Source organism: Lonchura striata, chromosome 2, assembly GCF_050655825.1.
Source record: "Lonchura striata isolate lonStrDom1 chromosome 2, ASM5065582v1, whole genome shotgun sequence".
NCBI classification, from domain to species: Eukaryota; Metazoa; Chordata; class Aves; order Passeriformes; family Estrildidae; genus Lonchura; species Lonchura striata.
This window is the reverse complement of record NC_140704.1, coordinates 123,969,409-123,984,672: the sequence shown is the minus strand read 5'-3', so window position 1 is coordinate 123,984,672 and position 15,264 is coordinate 123,969,409. Positions and strand designations below refer to the sequence as shown.

The 15,264-nt window shown below is 38.1% G+C and overlaps 1 protein-coding gene across 5 annotated transcripts in view; it reads left to right on the top strand.

The window, feature by feature from the left end:
* Positions 1-15,264, top strand: part of NCOA2 (nuclear receptor coactivator 2) — a 186,551-nt gene that overhangs the window by 120,968 nt on the left and 50,319 nt on the right. The window lies entirely within an intron of this gene.

The window sequence follows — 15,264 nt, the reverse complement described above, 5'->3', positions numbered from 1 at the left end:
TATTTTACTGGAGTTGTGTATCATGCAGAATACTTAGCTTAGACCTTATCTACATATAAGTTAAGGCATTTTAATGATACTAATATTCTCCTGTGGAGGCAGTGTTATAATGTAATTAATATTACTTACTGAATAAGTAGCTGAAGATGCTTTATGACATATAACTGTGTCCACACTGGGATAAGAGAGGGGGGGGGGTTGTTCAGCATGGAGTGGAGAAGGCTCTGGGGAGGCCTTATTGCAGCCTCTCAATATGTAAAGAAGGCTTACAAGAAAGACAGAGAGAGACTTCTTACTGAGGCCTGTAGTGCCAGAACACAAGGCAGTGGTTTTGAGCAGAAAGAGGATAGAATTAGATTGGACTTCTTCCTTACAGCCTTCTTCCATGGAAGAAGTTCTTTATTGTGAGGGTAATGAGGCATTGGAGCAGGTTTCCCAGAGAAGTTGTGGACACACCATCCAAGGAAGTGCTCAGATCCAGATGGGATGGGGCTTTGAGCGGCTTGGTCTGGTGAAAGATGTCCCTGCTCATGGCAGGAGGGGTGGACTAAGTGATCTTTAAAGCTCTCTTCCAACTCAAGCCAATCTGTGATTCTATGATTCTCTTGCTTCAAGAAGACAGATAAAAATGACCAAGTGTTCAGGCTGCAAAGTAACCTGTGGAAAATAAATCAGCTGTTGAAAAGCCCTGGTTTCACCATCCCTGCCCTCCTCCTGCTCATGACTTTCCATTTCCTCCCTAACTGTGACAGTAGCATTTCTGCAGTTGTGTGGTGATCCTGAGCAGTGTTTTTGAGTGGCCTGTTAGAGAGGATCTGTCTCACCCTGGGTCCTTGCTGGGGCCCCACTCCCACACAGGTCCAAGTGCACCAACCATGATGGAGGTAAGGGCCAGTGCCCACAGCTGTCCTGATGTTGTTGGGCATTGCAGGGTTTCACATGATGGTTTCATGTAACAAGACATTGCTCTTGACCAGGGGCTTCAGCTTAGTCAGTGATGGATTACTTCCATGCCAGAGATAATTTGCTTGAAGTTTTAGACCAAAAATCTAAGCTTTGACTTCAAGTTATGGGTCAAAATTTAAGAGAAACTGAATGTTACTCCTAGCTGTGGAGGTACTGGTCCTTGTCATGTAGAAATAGTCATTACTGGCGAGTGCTACGGGAAAACTTTCTTGTTTGTTTTACATCCTACTTATTTTGGGGGGGACATATTTCACTTTTCTTTGGTTTTCTTTTATAAATTCTAAATGTACAAAAGAAAAAAAAACGTTTAAAAGTAGCAGAATATGGCTGTTTACTTTGTATTATATAGCTGCAGAGATGATTGTGCTGTAAGAGATTGTGATCTGTAACACCAGTGCTGGGGAATATTATAAGGGACTGAGCTGCTTCTTCTATATTTAACCTTCTTAGGGGATATTGTCAAGTGTTCCCTCTTTGTTCTTTACAGGAATATCTTCTTTAAAGATTTGGTTTAGTTATTCTAATATGTAATGATCATATTATGGCCTATGTACTACTTGGATTGTAGTAAAAATGTCTTGCCTAAGAGAGATGGAGACATCTCTTCTTGAAATTTTGGGTTTTGGAGGCTGCCTCCTTGGTGAGTGTATTGTTCTCAGGCTGCATTTAAATTGTCACTGAGCACTTTAAACTTTAAAACTTTTCAGGTTTGTTCATGGTTTTCTTTTTTGCAGTTTATCATGTAATCTTTTATGAACTGTAAATATAATAAATTCATTTAGCATTTTTATTTGAGGGAAAAATAAAATCAGAAATATAGGCTGACATCCATCCCTCCACAATATGGACCAAGCTTTTGAGTATAGTGTTTCTCATCAGCTGTTCTGTCTTTAGAGGTGTGGTCAGAAACAAAGGCTGAGTTTAGATGCAAAGAAATAAATGCTGAGCTTAAGTGTTAGAGCAATTGTAGCCTTCTGATTTGAGTTCTAATGATAGTGGTTTTAGTCCCTTGTTGCTGGATGGTTTGCAGTGTAAAAGGTGCTGACTGTAGAACACCAAATCTTGCTGTGTGCTTTAGGTTAGTGAATGCAACGTCTTAATCTCAGCAGCACATAAAGCAAGTAAATGAAGGAGGCTTCATGTTACCTTGGCTCTCTGTCTGCAGCTTAATTTATGGAATAGCAAATTAATTCACCGTGAATAGTGATGATACTTCAGTCAAAAAAAGATCATCTATTTTAAGGAATCTAGCTTTTGTTACACAGCTTTTATCTTTTCTTTTTAAAGATTGCAGCTTGAAAAGCAATAATATAATATTTACTCACAATAGGGTACAGTGCCTTTCATACCATGTTTGAATCCTGAAAACCCAGGGATTTACAGCACATTGAAGAAGCATTGATCAAAGGCTTCTCTGTGTTCAAACTAGAACCAAAATAATTGCATCTGTTCTAAGTCATGCATTTTGTTATTGCTGTAAAACATTCTGTGTATGGACAGTTGGTTGGAAATAGGGGTCCTTGAATGTGAAATCAGCAAGGATATGAAAAACAGTAAGACTGATATTACTACTTCATCTTTCAGCTTCATTGGGCAACTGGGGGAAAATCACAGACAGAAGATTGAAGGGTGACATGGTATCGGAATCTGTGGTATTGATGATTCTGAAATTGCAAAAAGTCTCTGTCTTTCTGCCCTGTTGCCAAAGAAGAAGTCATAATTCGTCTGTGCTGGTTTTCAAGGTTGTTTATTCTTGCTTATCTCTAACATGTTCTGCTGCCCTGCCACAGGTCTGTCCTGCAGGGCAGCATGTGGGGCTCTGCCTTCAGTGGGATGTTACAAACATTATATACCAGAAACTATGTGTGCTATATTTACAATAATGTACAATAATCTATCATCTACGTTGAACAGTGTGTTCCCAGCCTGAACCAATAGAAAAATGCCAACGCTACAGTGAAACGTGGAGGGCATGAAGAAGGAGAAAAAGGACAGGACACACCCAATTTCCTCCATCTTGTCCCCTTTGAACCCCTAATCTAGAAACCTAAAACTTTATTTTTGCACCCATGCCACACTAATTATTACTCATATCAAACACTCAGAGTTTGTAATTCATCCTGTAAGATTGAAAACTTTTCCATGGACAGAGATCAGAGACAGTGTCTCTTGGGGATCTCTACAGGGGGGTTCCTGACCCCCTTCCAGGGTCCCAGGCCTTCCAAGGCAGCCAGAGGGAAGCCCTGGATTCCCACACATGGCAAGTGATCAGTTGCTTGCTCTGTCATGAACATTGTTGAGCTCATAGTGAATGCCATCAGACAAATGACTAGACAGTCAATACCTACATGATTTCTGTTTCCTTTCATCATTATGGGGTGTTGGCACATCTCTGTGTATTTTACAAGACAAGGGGTACTCTTAATATATTTCCTGCACACTTAAATACACACATACTCCCCTTCTTTAACTTGCACAAGATCAGAGCAAATATCAGAAAGGGGAGACAGAAAAGTACATAAATTTAAATTCTGCTAAAGTGGATAACTCCATAAATCAGAAATCCATTAAGTAGATGCTCCATAACTGGAGGTGCTTCAGATATGTCCATGTTATCTGAATGAGTATCCACATGCTTCTTTGGATGAAGCAGCTGTGTCGTACATCCCTTCACTGAGGCCCAAGTCGTCTCAGAGCAGAAATTCATGTGCACCTTGCTTTGCTCACTGGCATGAACCAGAGTGGAGCTCCACAGTGTGCCTGCCACAGAGGACTCCAGCACACAAAGGCAGGATACAGCTGGAGTTTGTGACCAACTCATGCAGAAGGGGCAGATTGTTAATGGAAGTTAACTGAAATTGGGAGCAACTTAATGAAGGAATTGGTAAGTTCTCTCAGCCCTCCCAAAGAAGTCTGAATGTTCTTCAAATTATTCAGTGAAAGTTCTTGTCATGATGCAGGAGCTGGTGAAATATTTTGGGATGTGTGACAGAGAGCTGGCTAGGCAGTTAGAATGGTCCCTTGTCGTCTTAAGATACGTAATAATGAAGAGCACTAGCCTTATACTGGTACTTCTTCTCCTGAGACACAATTTCCTAGAAAGACTTGGAACAACCTGCAATTCCCATGATTCTTCTGAGGGAGATTACTTCCAGAGACAAATTAGGTGTGAACCTGTATTCAGCAGTGGAGAGGAAGTGTTTAAATATAGCATTTAATCTACTTGGAAATCTAAAAAAAAAAAGGGAGGAAAAGATATCAAGGTCATAATTTCTAAATATAGATTGGAAAATTCATAGGGACCCTAATTTAGATTTTTCTTGGTTTGTTTATTTTGATGTTTGGTGGAAAAAACATCAAGGTATTTTTTAAAAATTCTTCCTGTCTTGGTTCTTTCACTGTCTTGGGTTGAAGAAAAGATTTGAATGTTTGGGTTTTTTTTTCTGTCTTTAGTTGTTTCTTAATAGCCCCACTGACTCCTCTGAATGCAATGCTCCTTGTCACTAATTGTCAAAAATGGCATTTTTTATCAAATGGATTTTCTTTGTATTTTCAAATTTCCCTCTGTTTTTTGAAGAGTTATATTTTTTAAGTCTGCATGGTTTTCTTTACAGCAATTGTCCTGTGGGTTTTTTTTTTGTTTTGTTTGTTTGGTTGGTTGGTTGGTTGGTTTTTTTCACACTTTCCCCAGTCCTGCTGTCTCTTGCCTTTGGGGTGGCCTTAGCCATAATTTTATGACCAGCAACACCAAACCTGTGACAGTTTTATTCCATTCACTATCATTCCTCTGATAATGTTTTTACTTTTAGTTGCTGCAGTAAGAAATCATCAAATAGTTTAGGGAATGTGACAAAAGTTACTAATGAATCACTGACTGTTACACTGATAAAAATCAAGGATTATTGTGATTACTATTGAGCTTGAAAGTTGAGCCACCATCTGTCTATCTGCAAGAGGTGCTGATTTTAAGTGAACATTTCAGTACAGATTGTCAGGCCACTGTAGTTAATGTTCAAAATATAATTATGTGTTTGCAGTTGGCAATCTAAAATGTAAAAATGCCCAGTAAGCTTTTTTCCCATTACCTTTTTATATCAGCGATACAGGCAGAGAAGCCAGTCTGTAAAACTTTTATTAAATATAACTGAGGGAGGATATTGGCTTTCTCAGGGTCATTGTGAATTATGGTGCAAGAATACTCTTCCTTTCCCTGAGCTATGTGATGGTCATGGGTATTGCCACTTGTTCTTTCTTGGAAGCTCAGACAAGGAACATATATCCTTTATCTCAACAGCTTAAATGCTTTCCAAAGGAAGGGGTATGGTTTCTTCTATTGTTTTTTGTGGGGATTTTTGTTGGGTTAGTTGGTTGGTTTATTTAATAAGGACTTTGGCCCCAGTATTCTTAAGTGTTTAGGCGGAGATGAGCACATAATGCTGTGGAATTAATAGCTGTTATGTAAAAGGTCTCACCTGTTGGTGTTCTAACGGGTAAAATGTAAAATGAGGAGCAGGCGCCCATATTCCTTCTTGCAGGCAAATAAGTAAATTGGAGACTGGAGGAAAATGTTGTGGATTATCACTTCTGATGTAATGCTCAGGCTTGGCTGCAAGCCTGCATTACTGGCCTTCCTGCCAGGGAGGGACACGGCTGGAGGCAGACCATAATCTTCAACAGTTCCTGGTTAAAGCTATATGTGTTCAGTATTTTCAGGGTGATGACTGCCCAGCAAGGGCCCCTTACTCTCAGCCTGTGCCATGTCAGGAGTTTGGGGCTGGGAAGAGCAGCAAGACTACAGAGCTGGCTAGGCAGCACCCACTGGCACAACATGGAGCGTCCTTTCCACTGAGCTCATAGTTGCCCATGGAGAACTTTTGGGGAACTGTTAAAACAGCTCCAAGTTTCTCCTCAGAAGAGAACTGATAAAGCTCATTGAGAAAAGAGAGGAAACAATACCATTAGTGTTTAATCATTTTTCTGTTTATGGATTATACTGACATATTTCAGACTTCCCTGCTTCATGAATCTGAGTTAGAGAAACAGAAATGGGAGGGCCTAATTAATTAAGCTTTAAGTATGGTTCAGTCTGTTGAAGGGAGCCCATTTGTAACTATCAGTGCTATTAGCAGATGTTTTAAAACGTCTACTAATTAATATGTGACAGAATAAATTAATACAATTGAGGTTAAAAGTGACTTTGGATGTAAATGATAGCAACATGATAAGGCAAGATTTTTCTAGGTTAATGAAAAAAGATCTCTTAATTTTAGAGAATATTTTAAGCAATTCAGGTTAATAATCATTACCTTTCTTCTCACAGAAATGCTGTATTCATCATGTAATTGAAGTAATGTAGCCACTGTTGAAATACATGAAATTTATCTTAAAACACAATTTTCTAAAGGACTTGGATTTAAAAAAATCTCTTTAAATAACTAACATGCAGAAATAAACAGTTTCTTCTAAGAAGGTTTTGTTTTTCCATCTGCTTTCCTTTCAGTAATAGGAAAGTTTCTGTTTCTAAATTGCCTTGAAAATTTGGCTGAGGCCTGTGATGGTGGGTTAGACAAGTAAGGAGAGGGGCCCAAGCTTCTATTTCTGAACACTGGGCTGTTACAGAAGAAAACTTTACTTGTCCTTAATGATTTAGAGCTTTTTTGCAAAAGATTTATCTACCGTAATCTGGACTATTAGAAACAGTAGGAGCCCTGTAATCCATGTTAACATGGACACATTAAATTAAAGCTGTTTCTGTTCTTCCTTAGCTGTCTTCAATTATCTGTGCTCCATTTTGGCCTACATTTTATTATGGAAACTTCTTTCCTGGGGAGCCCATGATCCATCATATTTCGTTTTTGTGGACCGCATTCAGTCTCTTTAAAACTTACGCAGTTGTCAATGGCAATTTATAAAAGCAGAAAGATCTTTGCCTGTTGTTGTGGATGATCTGGTGTGTCACAAAGATTTATTATCAGCATCCTAAAATAAGACAGATATTTTGTAATCATGGCGATGTGGCATTCGAAGAAAGGGAGTCATCTGTTTCCTTTTAACAGCTGGTTGAGTACAGAAGAGTTAGGCTTCAAGAAATAGAGTCTGGCTAGATTAATACTCCTCTCTAGCATGTTATTTTGGCCTAAGTTTTGGAAACCCAGAAGTTTAATTAGCTTGGCAACTGCATCTGCAGATTTTAGTCTAAAGAGTGTTAACCGTTATATCTTGATTTTCAAAATCTGGCTGGTGTTTTAACATGTCAGAGAACCAATTAGAGGGCTGTTAACATTTGTAAAAGCAATATATTCTTTCTGAGACCATGGTGGAGCCCTGTTTTGAACAAAATTATCAGATTCTGCCATGTTTCTTGTCTTTGAAAACATTAGCTCAGCCAAAGTGTTAAAGAACATTGGACTCCCACCATTTAGACATTCATATTAATACTGTTTTGAGAGATGAATTATCAAAATAAGATGAGGTTACTCATTTGGTAAATATCTAACACTTACAAAATTGCAAATGCCAAGAAATACAGTAAAATTTTCTGTCCTAATTCAGCACATACCAAAGAAAATAATTACTTTGTTAAATGAAGTGATGCCAAATATTTGTATCTAATATTTCGGTGCAGAGGTCAGTTAGCTTGGCTCTTTCTTTTGAAATGCAGCCATATTAATGTAACAGATTTTAAGTCAGTGCTGATGGCTGTGCAGCATTTGTTATCATGCACAGTTGAGTAGTTTACGTGAGTGTTTTGAAATCATGTAAATAGCAACAGATGCAAAACCGTTTCCTGGATGTGTTTGTGTATACAGCTACAGATACATATATTTGAATCTGCTTATCTGATTCTAGCACAGAATAATAAGTGACTGATTAAATTGAGGGTATTTTGGGGTAAGGCACTGACAGCCAATGTACTTAACCTAACACGTGTACTCCTTTATTGTTTGAGTACTGCATTTTAGGCGTTTATTAAATATTGTAAATGACACTGCAATCAATCAGATATTTGTGATTATACTGGTTACTAGACATTCTTAGGAAATGTAAATGCAAAAACAGAGCCCCAAACTACTGCATTTAAAAATGCATTTTAAAATCAGTGAAAATTATAAATTATCAGCATCATCCTGGATTTTGGCCATTTGAGAAGGAAATTTCCTGGGCCAGGCACCTTTGATGATTAATTTATTTAGCTATTTCCCTAATCAGTCACTATACACTAGAAAGATAATGTTAGTGGTCTTTTTGGGGAAAAGATAGTATCTTTAAAACACAGGAATATATACATCTACATTTAATTTCTCTGACTGGAAGTTAAGCAAAACATTTTATTTCATATAAAAGCATATGTTGAATATACTCAAATATTTTAATAATAAGACAGGTCTAAAAATTTTGCAGGAGTAAAATACCCAGTTGTATTCCTTTTCACCTTTCTGAAAACTTACTGGAAAAGGTTAATGTTGCAGCATGTCCAGGGATTCAACAGGTGATGGTCACAGTGGAAGCGTTATTTCATGTTCCAGAGATGAAAAACAGCTTTCCACTCACAATGTGGTAGTTGACACATCACCACAAATTTAAATGAGGCATGGGGTGAAAACTAGTTTCTGGATTCAGGGTTCCTTTCAGTCTTAGTTTAGATTTCACTTGAAGGGTAATATAGCAGTTGTCCTTCTGTGTCTTTACTGATAAATAAAAATACTAGAAATAATACCACCAAAGAATTTATTTTAACTGCTGCATTGTTTTATATTTTTATTGTGTGCTGGGGATGGATCAAGCCATTGAGGAATTGGGGTCCTGGATAGGACGCTTTAGTCTTTGCTTGAGCAGCAGCAGAGAGAAGGTTGTAACTCTGGGTTTTACTTCAGTCCCCAGTCCTTAACTTACCAGAGACTAGGGACCTTCGAGGGTAATAACAGGTAAGAATAATCTCTTCCCCAGCATTAAGTAGATAAATCTGCAGATAGTAGGTATGAAGCTCTGTAAATAATGCTGTTTCTGTGAATAACATCACTCTTAGCTGTTACTGTTATATCCAAGAGTTAGCAATCTTCGTATACGTTATTTAAGTGTATTTATGGATTTGTATTTATTTATGTGTATTCTGCCTTGCTGCTCTGAGTGCTGCCATGTGCCAGGAATGCAGCACTGCAGTACTCCAACTCATGGGACTTGGAGACAACTGGATCCTCGGGCCAGGGCAGGAAGGAGTGGGCACTTCCACTGCTGCCCCTGTCTTTTTCCTCACTTCCAAGAAGCAGATTATTGAGTTTTGTAACAATGAGAAGGATAAGAGGTCATAGATGTTGGTGAAAGCAAAGACAGCAAAATGAGAGGGAGGAAGAAACCAAGGAAAAGGTAGTAAAAGACTTATTAAATTATTTAGCAAAAAATAAATACAGAGATAATAGGCTTCTTTCTCTCAAGCAGTTAAATATTATCCTTGGTAAGTTGAATTTCATTATTTTTGTCCTTGTTCCAGTTTAACTGAGCTGGGGGCAATTATTTCTCAGGCAGTACTTCTTACAGAAGGTGTATTGAGTGACAAAAATGCTGATTTGTACAAGAAAAGAATGATGGCATAATGTTAAAATTATTAAGAGACAAAACTAGTATTAATTTTAGGTGTTATTACTTCCATTTGATGCTATTCCTAAATCCATCATGGGTTTTCAGTGCTTCAGTTTTCCTTTCAGTGTCCATGAAAATTTTATATGCTGGCTACTGTTACTGAATTTTCTAAGAGTGGGACTTCACTCAAAGCTTGTAAAGCTGCACAAATGTTTACCTATATTTGATGGTTTTGTGAGAATATGAAGCTTTCCCTAGAGTTAGTGCCTTAGTGATGCTTCTTTGCCATTGGAAGGTGGGGCAGGTATGTGTGGGATAGGAGAGCAGCTGCACCAGTTAGAGCAGCTTGCACTGGAAAAAAGAAACCGCAATGTTGTAAGTACTGTTACTCCTGAGCGAGTAATTTCACTTACAGCTTTCCAAGGGCTTTTAGCTCAAGCCCTAGGGTCATTTACCATTTAAGTGTGCTTCCACCAGCAGTAGTAAATATGAAGCTAAGCCATGTGGATGTGATGAGCAGAACAGAGCACGGGAGATGAGTTGGGCAGGTGAGCGTGCAGTGGGAGTGCAGCTCTTTCCAACCGGAGGGGAGCCGGGCTGTGTCAGGGAGGTGGGCAAAGCTGTGCTCGCAGTGAATAAACGTGCTGAGAAAAAGTGCAGCTGTGCTTTTTTAATATGCACTGCAGGAGATTTCAGCAGCCTGATGATATATCATGCATTAATGTTGAAAAGATAAACACATTTGGAGAGCACAGGAAGGCCTTGTGTTTTTATGTTAGCAGAATGCTTCCTAATGAATAAGAACGTGCTGCTGGCTTCACAGAGCCATATGGCAGCTTTTCTAATTTTAGTTCAGTGCAGATGCATAATTCTCCCTTGTTTTACCTCCTGAAACCTTCCTGAGATGTCGCATAGTTTTTCCTGTAAGACTTGATCTATAGTTTCTGGGGGAAAATATGTATTCAAGAGTCTAAGAGCTTCTTTGCTCTGGACAGATGTGTGCTGTGTGATGAAAGAACAACCTCACTATATAATCACTTCCCTAAAATAGTAGCTAACTTTATTCACAAGGATGGGATAAGCTGGTGTTAAAATTGATTGCTGAAATAGTTGCTGTTTCTTAGGCTCTGGTGTTTTGAAAAATTGCTTGCTTTCACGAAATAAAAACAACTTGTATTGAGGCAATGGGAACTGGGTAAGGACGTGCATGGGGATATCAAGTTTCAAGTGAGCCGTGGATTGTAGTGCTTTGAATTACACAGCTACAAGGCAGAGCTGCTTTCCCTGTGGTTAACCAAGCATCAAAATAACTTGCACGTTCTTCACTGCTTTACTTCATCACGTGTAGTAATCCAAAACTACTCACATTACCAAATACATTACCAAAATATAGCCTTTGCTAAGTGTACGTTCTATTATATGTTAGCATTAGTTTTTGGTACTGTATCTACCCTTATCTTTGGACAATTAGATACTTCTGCATTTTTCTTGATCATTTGGATGGTTTTTTTGCACAGCAATTCAGAAGGATCATGCAGGGCAAACGTAGATACATGAATTAGTCAAGACAAGAATAATTAGCTAATACATACCAAGACTGGAGAAGATAAGTTGTTTTCAAGTTGTTTTCAAGGTAGTTCCAGTGTAAAATTAAATTGCATGTTTAAACTTTGTATAGTATTTACATTCACTTTCAAGTGATGTTCCTGTTACTGTTATAAGGATCTTGATTTGTATGGGATTTTTTGAAGAGTGCAGAGCTGAGCTTTCTGGTGTCACTTATTGCAAATCTCTTTGTTTATATTTTTTTTACCTATTGTACAAAAGAGTATGTGATTTGAGATGTGTGGCATTTCAATAGTGATTCCAGAAAATTACAAAGACACAGGCATCTGGGAAGCCTGTTTTAAACAGTCTCAGATAATAAACTTGAATTTGTCTGTTACCAGGTTGTTTTTTTTTTTTGCTTGACCTTTTTCTTTGGTGGCTTTTAGAGCATGGGTTCTTCCCTGCCCACCATTTCACCAGCATCTCTTTTGTGCTCTTCTTGTTCTGTGAAGAACCTTAAATGTTGCTCCAGTGAAAAACAGGCTAAATCTGTGTTGATGCAAATTTTCTCTTTCAAGTTATGCTTCATCTTTTTGAAATTTCTGCAGAGGCTAAGTTTTCCTCTTTTAATTCAAAAATGCATTTTGGTTTCACAGAGAGCACGAAGGGGGAAATATTTCTGTAGCAGGTTTCCTTAAGGAAGTTGGAGCAGAGCTTGGATACAGACAAAGGGAGCTTTTTGAGTGGTTCAGCTGGTCCTGCCTGCCCACCTGTAGGAAAGTAGGGTTTGAAACACAACCAAGAGAAGGTGATGCCCGTCAGTAACACTTCTGAGTCTGCTGTCAGAAATGCAGAGAGAACTGACATAGCTTTAGTTGGGAGGATGGAAAAACAAGAGGGCTTGCTAAGCTAAAATGTAGCAGGAGACTTCCAACTATTGCTTTTGGCTTCTATTTCTCTGACTTATGAATTTCTGTTAAACTAATGTGATTTCACAAAGGTTTGCTTTCAGAATCTGGAATGAGCTTTGAATAAAGCTTGAGGCTTCCCACTCATAAATTTGTCAGAAAATATTTAGAGGGCTTTTTTCCCCTTCTTTATTCTGTATGTTAAATGTAGAAAAGTAAATACAGTTTATGATCACTAGGAAGATGCCCAATTGAAAATATTAATATGTATTTTAGTATAATACTGCTTATGCAATTGTAAACATACCCACAGTTTAAAGTCTAAATTACACACATCACTAAAATACTACATAATTGGATGTATATATTCTTTGTAGTATCTCTCTCAGGGGTACTTGTATTTTATTTAATTTTTTTTCTCTCTCTAGGCTAAACTCTTAATTGAGCAGAGCTAATAATTATTTAATGTGCATCAAGTTTATACTACTGTAATTCAGATAAAATATGCTTGATCCCTGGTAGCTATATTCATAAGGATGGGACCAGTTTCTAATTCAATGCACCTTCTCCAGTGCAGAATTCCCTGTATGGAGATGAAGCCATGGGAATTGCCTTTCCATCCTGCTCACTTCCAGCAGAAGGCTGAATTTCCCTGTCCACACTCTTCCTGTGCTGCCCTTTGGCCACCGTGCCTGTAGGATACCCAGTAACACTTGGCTAACATTTAACAGGGGCAGAACCATCCTGGCAGGAGACATCACTGGAAGCTGTGAGGTCAGGGAACCAGCTCCCCTCTCCGTGTGGCTGCAGTGGCAAAATCTAGTGTCTGTGGTTAGTCAGAGGGTAACACTAATGATTCTCATGAGGCTGGAAAAACAGGGCTCTGAGAGGCTTTGCAAGGTTGGGCCTTTACAGCTATTTTCCTAAGCCATGACATTTAAAGATCATTAATCTAGTGTAGCAATTATAAACTCTCTGTGCTTTTGATTTCTTTGTTGGGCTCCCATGAACTTAAAAAAGAAAGAAGTAAAAAAGGGAAAGTAAACTTTACATTTTTGCACCATTACTTAACACCAGAAGCTGGAACTGTTAAAAAAACAAAGAATACTGATTTGTGATAATGCATTATTTTGTCAGCATTAGAAATTCATGTATCAATCACTGTTTTTTTTCCAGCCTTTCTGTAACAAATTTTTGTTGTCAATTAGCCCTATGTGCTGTATTGCTGATGGAGAGATTTGCATTTCAAGACATTCCCCATGACTGACTGTCAGGATGACACTGCTGACAGGATTCACACTTAGTTGTCTTGTATGTGCTGATAAAGTCTACACGAGGGGCTTTGTAATTCAGTCAAAAATGGATAATTTATTGCATAGTTGAACGTTATTAGTAGGTGCAGTTTACAAAAGTGACGTGAATTACAGCTGGTCCTACTCAGAGGCTGTCTGAGGCCTAGGTGTCCTATACAATGCCACTTAAATTTAAGTGTGGCTTTTGGCCTGGAGGTGTAGCCTCTTCTAAGCTCTCCAGATACTTGAATTTTTACCCAAGTAAGCTACAGATCCAATTAGGAAGTCCATAATTTTGGAGCACTTGTGATTTATACTGCTTTTCAGAGTGCCTAGCCAAAGTTCATGAGTAGTGAACATGGAGTAGTAGTAGTTAATGAGTAGTACATTGTCACCATCTCTGGGAAAAGAGGGTAGTAACATTCGAGTATAAATAGAATTTTCATATTTTCTCCGTTCATTACACTTTTTCCTTGAGAAAGCACTGAGTTTATTGATTCTACAAAGATGTTGGGCTCTCTGAGGAAAAGGGTGTAAAAGGGAAAAGAAAATTAAGAAGTCAAATGGTTGTGAGGGACAGCTGGTGATGAAGCAGAAGCAGTCAGGGGTCAAACAATCAAAATGGAGAAAAGAGAGAAGTGGAGAGGAAAGCAGAGACTCTCAGGAACTGAATGTGAGGTTTGAAAGATCCTTGGATTGACCTGGTATTGCAGCTTCTGTGTTGATTACTATTATAACAATTTTAAATGTCCTCTTTTTCTTTGTATAAACAAAACAATTTTTATCAATGTATAAAATCCATGTTTATAAGAATGAAAAAATCAGCAGCAAATATTTCATATTATGCAAAAAATAATCAGTAAAAGTAATCTGTAAACTGGTGACATGAGGAAACTGTAATTAATGTGCTTTCACGCTTTCGTGGGATCATATCCGCAGCCCCTCCATTTCTGGCTCATAGAGAATAATCCCATGTTCTCCCATAATTAAGATGGTATCAATGGCTGGAGCAGTGGTCAAATAAGAGCAAGAAGCTGATATCCCTGTCCATTCTAATATTTTGCAGTGTGAAAATAAGAGATCACTTTATGTTAGCAGGAACAGATGGGAAACAGATATCATCACTGGCTTTATTAAAAGCTCAACTCTATTTTTAGAGTTCTTTTAGAATTTTTAGAACATGTTTTCAGTTTCGTATATCATATGGTGCCAACTCCACTGTGTTGTAGCATGGGAAGGATTGTTCAATTGTTTTTCTGTTACATCTAATTTCTGCTTTTTGCCAAAACAAGAAAGATAAGGAAAAAAATAAAATCCCACCCCTAGTCTAGACCAGAGATACTAATTTTATGGCCTCGTGAGTTCAAGTGGCAGAGGAAATGTTAATAGTTATTTCTAGTGAATTTATTTCTATCATATTATGCTAATCAGAGTGATTTAAAATTAGTCCGTTTGCTGCAACTCCATCTTGAGAGCAATTTGCTAAATCTTTATTCACAGTGGTGTTATATAGTGTATAACACCTAAGAAGACAGCTAAATCTTTTGTGAGTCTTTTCATGAAAGCAAGAAACCATAGAAATCTAGGATGAGACAGCTCAAATGACCAAAACCTTATTGCCAGTGGGTGATCGCTGACAGGAGAACACCCAGGGCTTCACAAAAGCAGCTTCTTTACTCTATGTCTGAGCAGCACATATTCACACTGACCTTAAAACCTATCCCAAGGAAATTCAGAATAACTTTATTTGCACTATTGCAGCTCTACAGATAGTGGAAAATACTGTAAACTTGGATACATTTTAATTTGCATGACTGATGCTTTAATTTTCACTTTCAGTGATTTTCCAAAGGCCCTTTGTTCCATCTGCACATGGTACTTTCAGTAATTCCTGCAATGAATGTTCTTCTATGAAGACATAAATTCTTGTTATAATTTCAGTGTGCTTTAATGTTTAGTAAAATAATCTATTG